Consider the following 14562-nt stretch of genomic DNA (forward strand, 5'->3'; position numbering starts at 1 on the left):
GTGCCTCTCTGATTAGGCTGGAAATCTGCAATGTTCAGCTTTTCCCTTGTGCCTTTTGACACCAGGAAGGGAAGATGGGGAGGCGTGGACTATCTGCTGCTGCAACTTCGTCCCCTGCCAAAAAAATGGGGCATTTTGAGGACTGTCTCAAGGATTTCAAGAGGAAACAGGAGGTGCAATGGGCTGATAGGGACACCCAAGCCTCAGAGCAACTCAGCTGGAGATTACATGCCACCACCCCAAGGAGTGTCACCCCTCCTGTCAAAGGGAAGTTTTGTTGGATAGTTGCTCCTCTAATCTGTCCTGGCATGCAAGAAATAAGCTGTTTTACTTGCTATGCCTCACAGTCCAATGAATTTCTGGACAGGAAAGTTTTGAAAGTGAGTAGGAAAGGAGCAAGCTGAACCCATGTTTTCCGCAAGGCAGATTGGTACTCTGACATCCAGGAGGAAAGGGAATTCAGTGAGGGGCAGGAGCTGTTGAGGGCATTAACTGTCCCTTGACAGTGTTTAAAACTTCCCAGCTTCATTCCACATTGCAGTGAAACCTTGTTTCTGAAACCTCAGCACTTCTTTGTGAAATGACATTCTTGGTCTGCAGCCAGCCCAGAAAGACAGTCTCTGAGGTTATCAGTTCAGCTTCAGCCCAGGAATAATCAGGGAGAGGAAAAAAAACCAAAACACGTTACTGCTTGACAGCTGTATTTGACTCTGCGTAGAACTGGTTGGTGGGCTAAGGCCACCTGGAGCAAAGTAAAGTGTTTTTCTGGTTGTTTTTTTAAAATTCCCAACTGATAGTAGTTGGCAGAATTCAAAGCTTGAGAAGAGCTCAAAAGAACCTGTATCACCCCAGAAAAATTGATTTTAAGTATACATCTATTCCCAGGAACAGGCCACATGCCACCCCCAATACATCCCATTGATATTGAATGGAAATATCTGGCTGTTAATGCAGTAGGCAAAGAAATAATTTTTTAGAGGACTGTGAGAGGCATTTGGGTCACTGAAGTTTGGTTTCCTGCTATTCCTAGTCACTACTGTATATCATCACTTTCACAGCTGGATCTTAGTTGCAGCAGCTATAGGTTCTCAAATATCACAGCAATGCTCCCATGGGAGTACCAAGACAACAAAACCCTGAGGAAGGCCATGTTCATTTGGGGTGTTTTCCTAACCCTACATACAGCTATTTGGAGGAAGTTAACGAATTTTCCCCAACTTTCCAGTTTCAACTTTACTAGCTCCTAGTCCTAATTTGAATCAAGGTTCTTTAAAAGGTAAAAACGAAGACATATTTCACTTCTCATCCTCACTTTTCTCTGAGTTTCATGTGAGATCAGCCATCTCTACCAGGACATGCTTTCGGCAGTATGACCCATTGCATATGTGTAAAGAGAGAGCCTAAAATCAGGTCAGAGATAAGGTAGCATTTCCCCATTATATCTCCTCAGCAATCACGTGTTTAGGAACCTTTTGAGCTGGAGACTGGATTTAGGCAGTTGTATTACTTACCAATGGAAGAATTGTTCTCCTGAAAAATATCTGGGTTTTAATCCACTTCTGCCTTTGATTTCTAAAGTAACCTGTGGCTATGGGTCCTACAACGTTCATTTTAAGTATCTGTTTCCAGAAATCCAGAAGTCTGGAGAAAACGCAGTTAAAAATAAGTTTCTTTGGTGGTGCCCAGTGCTTATAAACAATTATGTATTTGCACCTTCAGTGGTCTAACTCATCCCCTAATCGCAAGATCTTAGATGAACCCAAGCTATGGACAGGAATCCAGAAAGAGAATTAATGCTCAGTTCTAGGATCCAGGACTTAGCAAATTTTTGCATCCCATAAAGAGCAGAAGCAGCTACAAAACTGAGTTTCAGATGTGAACTTGCCAGCTTTCTGAGACCTATGCCCCTGGGATTTGAGTAGATCTCAAAGCCCTCTTCAGGTTTTCAGTGCTTTTCTCCCATTCTGTTCCTACCTGCTTCTGTAACTTTTGCACTCCAGCACAATATAATAATGAATATAATAGTAAGAAGAGAATGGTTTATAAACCCATATACATTTATATTTTCCCTTAAAAAGAAAAAAAAAAATAGAACTCAGTCACCTGCTGAACTCCAAAGCACATTTTTGTGAAATGAGTCAGAAATCTCCAAGTCTTAGCTGGCTGCTAGATCTACAGGGAGATCTGGGAGAACTAAGGTAGTATTTGGTCGCTTTAAATTCACCATGAGAATTATTCTTTCTTAGACTATCCTTTTCCTTCTTCTGTTGATGTTCCCTGATCCTGATATACAGTCTATGCCACTGAGCCTGATGAAAATAGGTCAATAGGTTGCAACTCTGGAAAATATCTATGCTCCGAACTGTCATCTTTTGCATTTTTCACTGGTTCTTTTAACCTTTTCTGGCGTCTGGGTGGGATGTGAGCGAGCCATGGAGAAGACGGCAGCCCCATCCAGCAGTTCATGTCAGACAGCTTGAAGTGACAAGCTGATATTGAAAATCCGGATATGGAAGACCTTAATATGGGGAGATTTATGGAGTTGCTTCTGAAACAAAGTAAGAAACACGTCCCTCTCACCCACCTCCTCTTTTCAACATTTTCCTTCTCACATGGTCTGAAGGACTAATCAAGCCAGGAGACAAGATCTTGGGAGGCAAAATAATTGGGAGAGACTTGGCCCCTGCAGCACTCTCAGCACTTGCCAGGATGTCTTCGCTGGCTCTTCCTAAATCTGGGAATGATCCATTTCATGGGGCAGCTTTAAGATATTTTTTGCTTCCATGGGAAGTACCTGATTTTTTCTCACCTATGCCTCCAATGAAAAACAAAACAACTAATGAAGTGTAATTAATGAAAGACAAAGAAGTATGAGGCAGATGTAGAAAATTGTGGGAATTGAAGGCTTTCAACATAAATCATGTGGGACTAACATTCCTGACTTTCCAAGCCATGTACTAAAACATTCACACATGCAGGAGCCTCAGTGCATGCACAACTTATGCCAGAAGGATGGAGATTGGGGAGCATCAATGATGGTGACACTGGGGAGCCATGGTCAGAAATCCACAGGGATGCATCATTCCTTGGAGGAACAAGGCCATGGACCCAGAGAGATGAGGTGTTGTAAGCCAGGACCAGCAGCACATTGCCTTTATTGGTTGGAGGATCCTATTACCCAACAGGACCTGCACAAGCCACACCATGGGAATGTTTTCCACACAGGAGCTGCTCAGATATGTGTGTCCTGGTAAGAAAAAGTTTCCCCTCCTCTTTTCTTCCCCAACATACACATTCTATGAAGTCTTGAGTAGGCGGAGTTTAACTTCCATCTTCCATTTACGTACCAGGAGTCATCCTCTTCAATTTCTCCGGTAGCTTCTTTCCTTCGAAAAAACCAAATACCTATCAAAAAGGCAAAGCATTTGGTTTCTATCTTTTTAGGTCTCCAGCTGCAAAAAAAGGTACCTCAGCCTCTAACTTTCTGCTTTTTCTTTTTTTTTTTTTCAGAGCTCTGGTATGTAATACTTTTGCTTTGGTGTAGAGCACCTCTAATTCTCTAAGGACTCTAAAGTTGAAGGAGACAAGCAGGCATTTCAGTCATAGTATTTTGCATTTCTGCTCTCATATTCTGCTCTTATATTTTGCAGTTCCTTTTGGGAGTGGGATTATTGACATTTTAGTCATTCAAAATCAAACTTATTCAGGCTGAAATTGTCTCCTATATTTACAAAAAGAAAGAAAGCATTTACATCCTGCTATTAAAGAGAAAGACTGCTCACATATGCATGTCAGAATGCTTTATAATCTGAGCATTTAGTATTTTTTCCTGAAATATGATGGTTTTGTCTTAGCCAACAACATCCCTACCTCAAAGTTTTCTTCCTTCAGAAGCCTTGAGTACTTTCAGCCTTGTCTGGTTTTACCCTTGCAGTCTGAATCAAACCCTTTCCATGGATTACCCATAGTGATTAAGGTTAAATTTCAGCTGATTTACGCCCCAGGATGTGCCACTGAATAATCCTGAGCTCTTTTAAAGCGCAGTCATCACCTCCATGCAGTACAAATGGGATTTGAGGCTTGCAGGCCCTTTGTAAATGTTTTTGGTTTGCAACAAAGACATCTGGAACAACTGCAGGAAAACAAACTATTCTGAAGTACAATCCTACCTGTCAGGTTTAACTGTGCAGTAAGTCCATAAACTTCTATTTCTTCTACGTGTTTATCTTCTTTCTCCATCCCCCCACTAGGTTTGTGCTAGTCAGAATTAACCCCACCTGTCTGCAGGGGATGAATGAATTTCCAGCACATTCATTCAGCTCTCCACACTTTCCACTTTAAAAGATCTTGAGACTTAGTGACAGAACAGTCAATAACACTATTAAAAGGTATAAAATATCTGTAAAACATCTCCCTCCTAGAAGTTAACCAGGTGAGTTCTCCTCATCTTACTCTGAGGCCACATTGTGATACCACATTAACCTGGGAAAGTCAGTGTCTTCATGCGCTTGAAACTGAATTTCTGACCTGTCTGGGCTCAGGTATACTCCTGGAGATATTTTTCTATATTGACATCCTGGGCTGGGGCTAATAGTCAGCACAACTGGGAAATGTGTTCACTCTTTAGCTTCAGGATTCTGGTGGTCACAGTGAGCGAAGTTGTCAGAACTTTTTGACATTTTAATGCATTTTCTTGCACATTAACGCCTTTGGGTGGGAAAATTATAGGCAGCTCCCTGTGCCTGCTGTTGGAAGCAAGATCCTTTCCTGGATGGGTCTTTGATTTTTCATCAGTCCTGATGCTGTGATCTCAGAGTATGCAGTGGTGGCAGGTGAGGTCAAAGGAGGCTATGGACACTGAGTGAGCAGTGGGATACTTGGATGGGTCTGCCATGTGGGACAGCAGCCTCCTCTTTTCTTCCCCATCCCACCAAGAGAGTGATACTTTCCTAGTGTCACTTTTCCAATGGCTCCAGTTGCTGCAGGCACAAGGACAGAGGAGAGGTAATTCTGGGTGCTGAGGAATAAAAAGATAAATAAGCACTGGACAACAGAGCCTCTTTTAAGAGGAGACCTATAGATGACAGGGAAACTTGAGTATGGCAAGAGATACTGGAATACACTGGTGTATCTCTTTTAATTTCTTTATACAACTTACACAAGGACAGGATCATGGCACAAACTTGGGGGAGAGGGAAGGAACAAGCAGGCGAGACTCAGTCCATATTTGTGGCTGAGAGGCAGAAGTGGACCCCAGGCTCTTGGTCATGACAACCCCCCTCTGCCTTCCCTTGAATCATTGCCTTGATTAGCATGATGCCTTGCCCCCGGGCAACCATGTGGCATTGAGTCTATGGAGGAAAATCTATGAGTGTTGAGAATAATTGGTTCTTTGATAGTAGATTGCTCAAAGGTCAAAGTGTACTGGGGAGAGCAAGACAGCTGAAAAGTCACATTCCCTACAGGCGCTGTGGCACTGACCTCTTGTGCCTGCAAAAACTGGAAATCACAGATAATCTGGTGCAATGCCATGGCTTCTTGTGCTGGGGGACTGCGAGATCTCAGTGCAAACACTGTGGTTTCTCAGCTGACAACACTGGAGCTCTTTGTAGCACCAGGTCAGGTTGTGTACAGGGGTAGTTAGAGAAGGTTTTCATGTTATGTGATCTGTCTTGCTGCATTATTCTAACAAATTAGACACTACAAAGCCACTCTAATGTCTGTCTGTCTGTCTGTCTATCTGTCTGCACCACCATGAGGACATTTCTCTCTTCCCCTGAACTCTAGCAGCTCTGATTTACTTGGTATCCATGAAGGATCTCGCTGTTTATGTTTGTGGGCTCTGTGGAAACGCTGTGGTTTGGTGCCCCTTGTTCATGTCCCCATCAGCCATGACAGAATTTCTTTAAAAGCTGAAGACCTTTTTAAACTGCTGAGCCCAATCATCTCACCATGGAGCTTCATCAAAGATGAGAGAATTTGCATCTATAATTTCTCTCTTTTTGTAGTACCTTCCATCCTGAGAAAGACTCAAGTTTTCAAGATAGGACCTCTTTTCTGGAGAGTCTTACAGGAGAAGTCACAGAAACAGAACAGTGAGATTTCAGATTCTTGCCCAGAAGACCCTGAATTTACTTGAAAAGTGGGCAGCAGAGGTGAGCAGAATCCATCCAGAATGAGGTGGTACAACATATAGTACCTGACATAATGTAGCCAGTATTTAATAACAAGTACCCGAGGTCCTTTTTATTCAGAGGACCTGTTGGCAAAAGCCTTTCTGCAGGCTGTAGGTAGATTCTGCTTTACTTTGATACATCTCAGGAAGCTCCTCCTTTCTACGTTGGGTAGGTTATTTATCTTCTCAGTGTGTTTGCCCCGTTTGTGCTGTGGTGACGGTGAAGTGGAAGATGGATGGTGAAGATGCATTTCTTCTGCATCAAAATGAGCAGGGGAATTCATGTTCAGGCACTGCAATCCTACAAAACAATGGCTAAAATGTAGCCAGGTTTTCTAGTGTGAAAGAGAACCTTTTCAGTACTCCTCCTCTTGTGCAGACCTGTTATGTCCCAAAGCCTCCATGCAGATTATCATAGCGCTTTCCTTCACAGACAGGCTTAGAGATCGTGAATTTACAACACTGTTTCACAATGCTTACCCATTGGCTCTGGATCACTAGCCTCAGATTTAAGATGCTAACCTGCAGTGCCAGCCAGATAGGATCTCAAAGCACAGGGGGAGATTGAGGAATGTTTTGACAATTCCTAACCTATCGCATCCTACCTAATCCTATCCTACCCTATCCTGTGCTCATTCCTTTATCATGCTGTCTCCGACATGAATTAATATTTAGGTATATTAGAGAACAGATAACATTCATGGCAAACTGGCTTAAAGCCAAGGTCTCCAGTGAGAACGTGTCCTTATTTCCTTCACCCTTTCCTTGACTCTCCTCTTTCCCTTCTGGAGTACTAACCCATTTCTTCTCTTCTTGAGATGTTGCAGGTTGGTTTTTATAGTGTTTTAACTGAAGCTGAAATTTTCCAAATAATTGTATAGGGAAAAGACTGAGGTTTGAGAGAGAAACAGTTTTCACTGAAAGAGAAACCCGTGGCCTGGCAGCACCAAGCAGTGGGGCTCAGGCTTTCACTCCCCTTCTCCCAGTCACCACGGGGTGCTTTGAGGAGGTATCAAGGTTACAACTTCCTGGCAGTAGTTATTTCTCCAGAAAAATAAAAGAATCTCTAGAGGAAAGCAAAGGCATGCTGGCTGTTTGGCTGCTTCCTCAGTGCCATATAGCATCCCCAGGGATGTTGCCTTGCAAGATTTTCTTCCCAAGGCCATAAGTTGGTTGATGGCTGAATGAGAAGCTTGGACATGAAGTGCCATTTCTTCCTGCTGCAGTGATCTCTGTTCAGGTCTGCTGGCCACTGGTGTGTTACAGTCAAGACCATGTAAAACCTCTCCCAGTGTAGTGTGAAATTTGCTCCAAAAGAGCAGAAACATCTGGTTAGTACCAGGAAGTGGTTGCTGGCTGGGTTTGGCAACAAGGGACCGCGTAGTTAATACACTCTTACCTCATCAGTAGGTGTCACTGCAGCAAAAGACAGGGTCCAGTGGAAAGTTTCAGAGGGGAATAGAGAAGGGTACTTCAGCCAACCAACCAGATGCAGTCAGTTCAGTGCTTCCTGACTACAGCCAGAGAACGGCTATGGATCTGGGTTTATGAATTGCTTGTAATAAGGCTATAGGAAATGAGAGATTAAGGAAATGAGTCATTAAGTGATTACAAAGACATGTGGAGCACACACAGTTGTGGCCGCCAGTAACAGAGCGTTGAGCAACCGTAAATTTCTTCTACGGGGGTTTTGGGAATGTTCCTGCTGAACTTGTATGCAGTAGTGAGTTACGGTTCGGTGGATGTAGTTGAAATGAACCAGTAGCAAGTTTCAGTCACTCTCTAGCACAAAACCCACAAAAGAGTTTTCTGAGGCTCAAAAATCACCCTTTTGATGCCAGGCCTGGTGACTTGTCCCAGGAGAAATATTTCAACAGGTAAGAAACAGTCACCCTCTAACACAGTAGGATTTAGGTCTGGACTTAAGTATGAATGAGGGAGCTTTATCCAAGGCTCAGTTCGAACCTCTTTTTTGGGGCCAAATTCTGAAAGCTGACAATGCAGCCCTATGCTAGAAACAGCTTCTGACTCAGTTTCCATATCACTGTCAACAGAACCACCAGCAGCTGCTCTCCCTCTGTCAAGGTGTTTCTCTGATGTGCTGGGAATGGCATTCAGCAATGCTGTTGCACATGGAAGTGCAGATAACCAGGTCTTGGGTCTGCAGAATGTGGGGTGGAGAGGGCAGCAGTGAGGCTACGCTCGTTTGGCTGGTGCACCACTATCTAGTCACAGAAGTCATAAAAATGGACACTCCGTGTGGTTTGGCAGCAAACCCCCAAGTTTTTAATCCTGTTTTCTGGGAAGCACAGTCAAGAAAAAAAGACCTGAAATACAGAGCAGGTCAGCCTTGCTGCCTGCTATCAAACCCAGACTCTCCTGCTCTGCACAACCTTCTTGCAGGTTCTTGCTCCAAAATATGTTATGCAGCAGGTTCAACAATCAGGTTGCCAAGCAGTCAAATACTATGGAAGGAGAAAATGAGGTAGTCAGGTATCTTTGACGCTATCCTAATGGATTTACTAAAGACATACATAAAGCCCTGGTGGCCCAGATGCAGAAGAAAATTAAACAATATGAGATAGGTTCTCTGAGTCCTTTCTGATAATTTTTTTCACAGCATTTTGCCTCTAGAATGTGTTGGGTTTCTACCAGCACCACTGCAAGTGCTAGCTTTCAAACTGGCTCAATGCTCTGCGTCTTGTTTGCTGCAGGTTCCTTCTCCCATATATCTAATTCCCCAACCTACTCTCTAGACAGGAACATAACTACAGATGCAGGGAGGAAAAGGCACATTTTGTCCCCCCCCCACCCCCCCCCCCACGGTCTAGGCTGACATGGAATGAGGCCTCTCAAAACAGGTATCCAGGTTAAAAAAACCCAAAAGTCATATTTTCATTCCCTCTCTCTCAGTTTTATTTTATATTTATATTCAGTCTCCTCAGATCCTTGCTGGTCTTCCATGCAAACAGTATTTTGGGTGTATACTACTTTGCTTCACACAGAAGTTAATCACAGCTGAGCAAAGAGTGGCTGCAGTACTTATAGTCCCAGTTCGGTTTCACCCACTCCCCAGACAAACCACTCGGGCTCTGCATAGAGAATGCAAACATATATCATTTCTTTATTGGTTTTGCTGCCTCGTTTTCCCTTCTCTCATGGAGCTAGCTGTCTTAGGAGGCTGAGACACTTCAGAAATCCCTGTAGTGGGCTGATCAATGGGGGAGGATGGAGCAGAAAATCCACTGTTCATGCTGTTGTAGCAGAAGCAGTAGCGCAAGCACTGGTGTGTACGTAAGAGGCTCCATATATGAGAGTTCCTGACCCTGTGACTTTAAATCTGACTAGATAAGAGAGCCAAAGAGTGGGAGGTGAAACAGAAGCCCAGAGAGCTGAAAAGATTTGTCACAGCAGATCTGGGACTGGTGCCCAAGCCTTCTAAGCACAGCTGGGTGATGATATTATGGTTATTATTAATAATAATAATAGTTAGTGTGCCAAAAGCTGGCGTTAGAGTAGGACTAAAAGAGATCACCAAACTGAGCAGAGTGTGGTGAATATTTTTGGCCAAAGAACATATCAGTGTTGACATCTTTCAAAATCTCTCAGGTATTTTCAAAACAAACTTTACAATTAAAAATAGGCACTGCACTTAAAAGCAAGGAGAAAAGAAGTTTCTAAATTATCTGAGTAACTAATAAGTGTAAAAGCCTTTCAATTTCATTCCAGTGAAACATTTCATTTAGATCCAAAATTAACCTTTTCCTTTCATCCTAAACCTCAAAAGGTTATCGTGTTGGTTGAGCCTTTTCTTCCTCTCTGATTTTCCATTTTGGTGATCAGACCAAAATACGCAGCACTCACCAAGCTCCACTCATAAATCCTAAGGAAAAAACGTGCCCTATGGACTACATTAAACTTTATTATGTAGACTTTTCAACAATGAAAATCTCTCTCCCAGGCATTTTAACTACATCACCACAGTAACTATCCTACCATGCTACAACTTCTACTACAATATTTCTTTGTTGCACAGATAACTGTGACCAAGCCCTTGCTAACGTAATTCATGAGAGGGAACAGCATGATTGAAACAATACTCACGCTTCAGGGTTGACCTCTAAACCTGTCATAAGTCACAAGTGTCAAAATCAAGCAAGGTTATACAGGGGAGGTTATGAAATTTCATCACTTATCCAGATGTTGGATTTTCTATGCCATAATGACAGGCAACTTACTCAACTGTGTATGTTCTGATGAAAAGAACACATTTACTTTATTTTGATGGTTTTTCATTTTTAGATGATTCTCACCTCTTCTACAGCAGATTATTTTCTGTACTGTCTTTAGAAATGTTTCTTTTTGTTTGGTTTGTTAGTATTTCTCTGTGTGAGACAATGCATCAACACCTTTCATTCTGAGCAAATTCAGCCAAGAACTGTATCGCAGAGATATTTGCTACCTGATGAAATGTAGAGATGAGTGGAAGTATCTGTTTCACAGCACAATGTTTGCAAAAGCTCAGGAAAGGAAAGACAAAAGAAGTGTGCCTGCAGCTGAAAGTGAAAGCAGAAAATTCAAGCAGAAGCAAACTGATCTAACAAGAATGCTACCCAGACACTGGACCTCTTCTCCTCTTGCAGAAAATGTCAAGTGATCTTAAATGATCAGGAATAACTGGAGCTGTGGTTATGTCTGGTCAGAAAAGCTCCCTCATCGCTCTCTGTGGAACCTCCCCACCTGCCACGAGGATACTTTCTGTTCTCACAAACACACTGAGATCCACAGGCAGGACAGCTGAACATCCTGTTCTGTTTGATGTTGTCTGAAGGAAAACAGTCCCCACTAATGACTAAGTCTCCTGTGTTGCTTCATCCTTGCCCTCCAAACACTTGTTGTACTCAGAGTCCTAGATCTGCAGAGACGAGAGGTAGGCATGAATTTTTGGATGTATCCAAACACAGGTTAGAAGAACACACCAACAGAGTTCTCTAAATCCTTGCATTTTCCTGGAGTCACGTAATTACTTCAAGGGTTTCTCAGAAATACCTGGAGTTTCCCAGACAGACTGGCCTTTGAGAAGCTGCATTGTGACTCCATCAGAAGCCCATTAATTCCGCCCTGTATGAAGTCCTGTTGTCCAGAGAGTGATAACATGCTGAAGAGATAAACCTGTTCAGCAGAGCCTTGCCTTCAATTTACACACACAACAGTGTAATGCTGAAAGCCCTCAGAAAAACACGTGAACATTGAAGACAGGATTTTCTTTTTCCTGTTTCTTTTTCTTCCAGGGGAAACAAAATGAACTTTAATAGACTTGGGTGTCAGAGCACAGGAGAAAGCAATAATCCTAAAAACACAGCATCAGCAGGAGACATACACATGGCTCAGAAAACCTAGCAGAGGAATAAAAATCAAGAGCTATATCCAGACTGGCCACGATAGTTGCCCTAACATACAGGAGCAGCTACTTTACTGATACCAGAGCAATCCAGGGTCTAACAGTCCAGCACTGTAACTCACTAAATATGATCCCAAACTCATTGATGACTAAGATGCCTACTAAGTTTGCCATCTGAGAGGGACACTGTGGTATATAAAAGAGGGATGGTTACAGGGTGTTGATAGGTGCCAATAAGATCTCTGAAGATGGACTGTCCTCTGCAGTGCATACCATTCCCATCAGGATGGTGTGGGATCACACTAGGGCAGCAGGGGAAGGGAATCAGAATTCACCAGCTTAATTGGAATAAAGCACCACATGAAGCACTTGATTTCCCATCTCCTGGATGTTTTTCTGGAATAAAATATTCAACAGACATGTAATAAGCTGAAATTAGAAGGCCTGTGTTTGTATAGGAGGTGAAACCTGATATTCAGATGTCCTCTTCTGGCTTTACAAATCTGGATGATGTGTAGAAGATTTCTATGCAGAAGGCTGACACTCTAACAAATACCAGAACAATTCTGTGCTCTACACAAAGAAATGTCACACAATAGTCAATAGATGATGTGCTAGTCCTCATTCTTTATCCCTGGCACTGCGTACAGCACATGGCCCATCTCTGGCCCTGTTGTTCTCGTCCACCCGTCTCTAGCTAAACATTGGTACTTTTCTGAATTTGGCAGCACGGCCAATAATAACGACATTTCAAGATAACTCTAAAACTGTAAATAAAATTAATAAACATGGTTTTGCAACCTCTGAGGGAAGGCTTCAGGTGAAAAACTTTTTTCACTTCCTTTTTCATATCTGTTCCAAGGCTCCGCATGGGCATTCCAGTGATGTTTAACCCTATCTGTACTGAACGGGGGTTGTTGCTACTGATGGTTTTGTTCCCTTGGATTCAAAAAGCAACATCTGAAATTAGGGGTCAATTATACATATGTGAAATAGCCCTTGGTTTGGAAAAGCACCAAGATTATATCATGAGGCCCTCCAGGAACAACAGCACTCTAGGTGCCACCCATAAGCCTGGGGAGTACCTACACTCCTCAAACAGAAACAGCCTCAGCAACACTCAGTAAAGAAAGGATGGTGTGGGTAGGGAAAGCAAGGAAGAAAAGTTACTCCACCTCACCCTTATAAATGGCTGCAGGGACATTGAAAAGGACATTGAAGGGCATGCAGAATGTCCCTATCCAAAGACAAAATCAGATCAACCCAAAAGATATGCTCAAAATTACCTGGTAATGAAGACTCCATGCCCTTCTTACCCTCCTTGCACAAATCTATCCCAAAGTTTCACTGTTCTTACTTTCCCTTTTTCCAATCTTTGGATAATCTATCATGAGCATGGAGAAGAGGTGATCCCACACCACACTGTAGCTCTCCTCCCATTATTGGAAGACCTCTGCACTCCAAAGCAATTCCACAACATCCAGAAATTTGCTTTGAAAGTTACTAACTTTGGTACACCAAAAATAAAAATAAGCAAGTAACCCCATCATGGAAATAAGCAGCTGTGTTTAGAGGCACTCATGCAAGAGGAGACAGGGTGAGTGGCCAGGGGTGTGGAGGAACAAAGAAGCTTCTCTGGCCATTGCCAGTATTAATGAAAGACCAATCCTAGGAGTTTGCTCCAGCAGTTTTAGAAACAATAATAACAGTCCTCCCCCTCCCAACATACTAAATCTGATCCTTGCTAATGTGAATTAATACCAGGTTTCAGTGCAGCCACTGGGGTAATGTGATACTCTGGAGTGCTGTAATCCTAAACAGAGCATTAGGAGAGCAGCTCACGCCACAGCTGTGGCTCCTTGCAGGTGTTTATTCCCCAAGTAGCCCCTTCAGCAGCAAGTTTCTGACTACATGAGAGGCGTGGGGGGAACTCTGCCATGGTCAGACAATAAGTTTCTCTGGAATAAACATGCTGGCCCAGTGCTGGCGGTACCAGGAGGGCTGGGAAGGGGGAAGTCTGAAGTGCTATGGTTCTCTGTTTATTATGTACAAAAGGAGAGAGAAGCAGGTGAATGAATGAAATAGATACCTCTGAGTCACCCCTTCCCCTGGTGACTGGGCACACAGTGCCTGTGCACACATGTGCTCTTTGTTCCTGTGAGTGCTGTTCCTACTGCCCCTGCCCCACCGCTTCCCCTTATCCCCCCCCCCTGCAACCAGCCCTAGCTCACACATTTAATCAACAATCCCAACTATTCATTTTTCAGGGGCACCAAAGGGAAACAGAAGTCTCCCAAGCAAAGTTCTGCCTCCTTTGGGACTGCCCTGCTTTCCCTCTACCCATCCTTCAGCACCCTCCTCCCCCAAGCCTCTCACCATGCCTGTCTGCAGCCACAACTTGATATTGGGTTTCAGCAGGCCTCCAGCTGACCCGGTGGGTTCATCCTATAAAAATACCTCTTGTGCTGTTCATCTCTCTGATTACTTCTGCCTTGTAACAGGTGGGGCTGCCAGCTCAAAGGGGGAGGGAAGGATGGGAGAGCTGCCTTTTAGCTACATGCCCTCCTCCTAAGGAAACAAAAAGCCCCATTTGTTTACTCCCCCAGCTAAGTCCCCAAGGTCTTGGGGTTTTTCAGAAAAGGGCTTTGTGTAAGTCCATTTTTTTTTAAGTTCAATATCACTGGAGTCAACGGAGGGACATGAACAGCACTTGCCTAGCTGAATTTCCAGCACAACCTCTTTCTATTTAAATGCAGGCCTCCATCAAATTCCCAGCTGACTTACGTGATCCTCTCATCACTGCAGGAACAGGTCGGAAATTTAATTAGTCTCAACAAATTCAGTGCTTCTTGATTGTCTCTTGGGCTAAGAACTGCCCTTTCTGACTGTTGACTCGAGCTTTCAGTCTTGGTTGCTCTCAGAGAGTAGAGAAAGAGGATGGAAACAACTACAAAATATCAAAATATTTTGAGTTCCAAATACTTCT

The 14562-nt window shown here is 43.3% G+C and overlaps 1 long non-coding RNA gene across 1 annotated transcript in view; it reads right to left on the minus strand.

Moving 5' to 3' along the window:
- Positions 1 to 14082, minus strand: part of LOC116446843 — a 40597-nt gene extending 26515 nt beyond the window's left edge. Inside the window, exon 1 of the long non-coding RNA XR_004241403.1 lies at positions 13953 to 14082. This is a non-coding gene — a long non-coding RNA (uncharacterized LOC116446843). The remainder of the gene's footprint in view (positions 1 to 13952) is intronic.
- Positions 14083 to 14562: the final 480 nt, after the last annotated feature.

The sequence above is a fragment of the Corvus moneduloides genome, chromosome 7 (genome assembly GCF_009650955.1).
Source record: "Corvus moneduloides isolate bCorMon1 chromosome 7, bCorMon1.pri, whole genome shotgun sequence".
Taxonomy (NCBI): domain Eukaryota; kingdom Metazoa; phylum Chordata; class Aves; order Passeriformes; family Corvidae; genus Corvus; species Corvus moneduloides.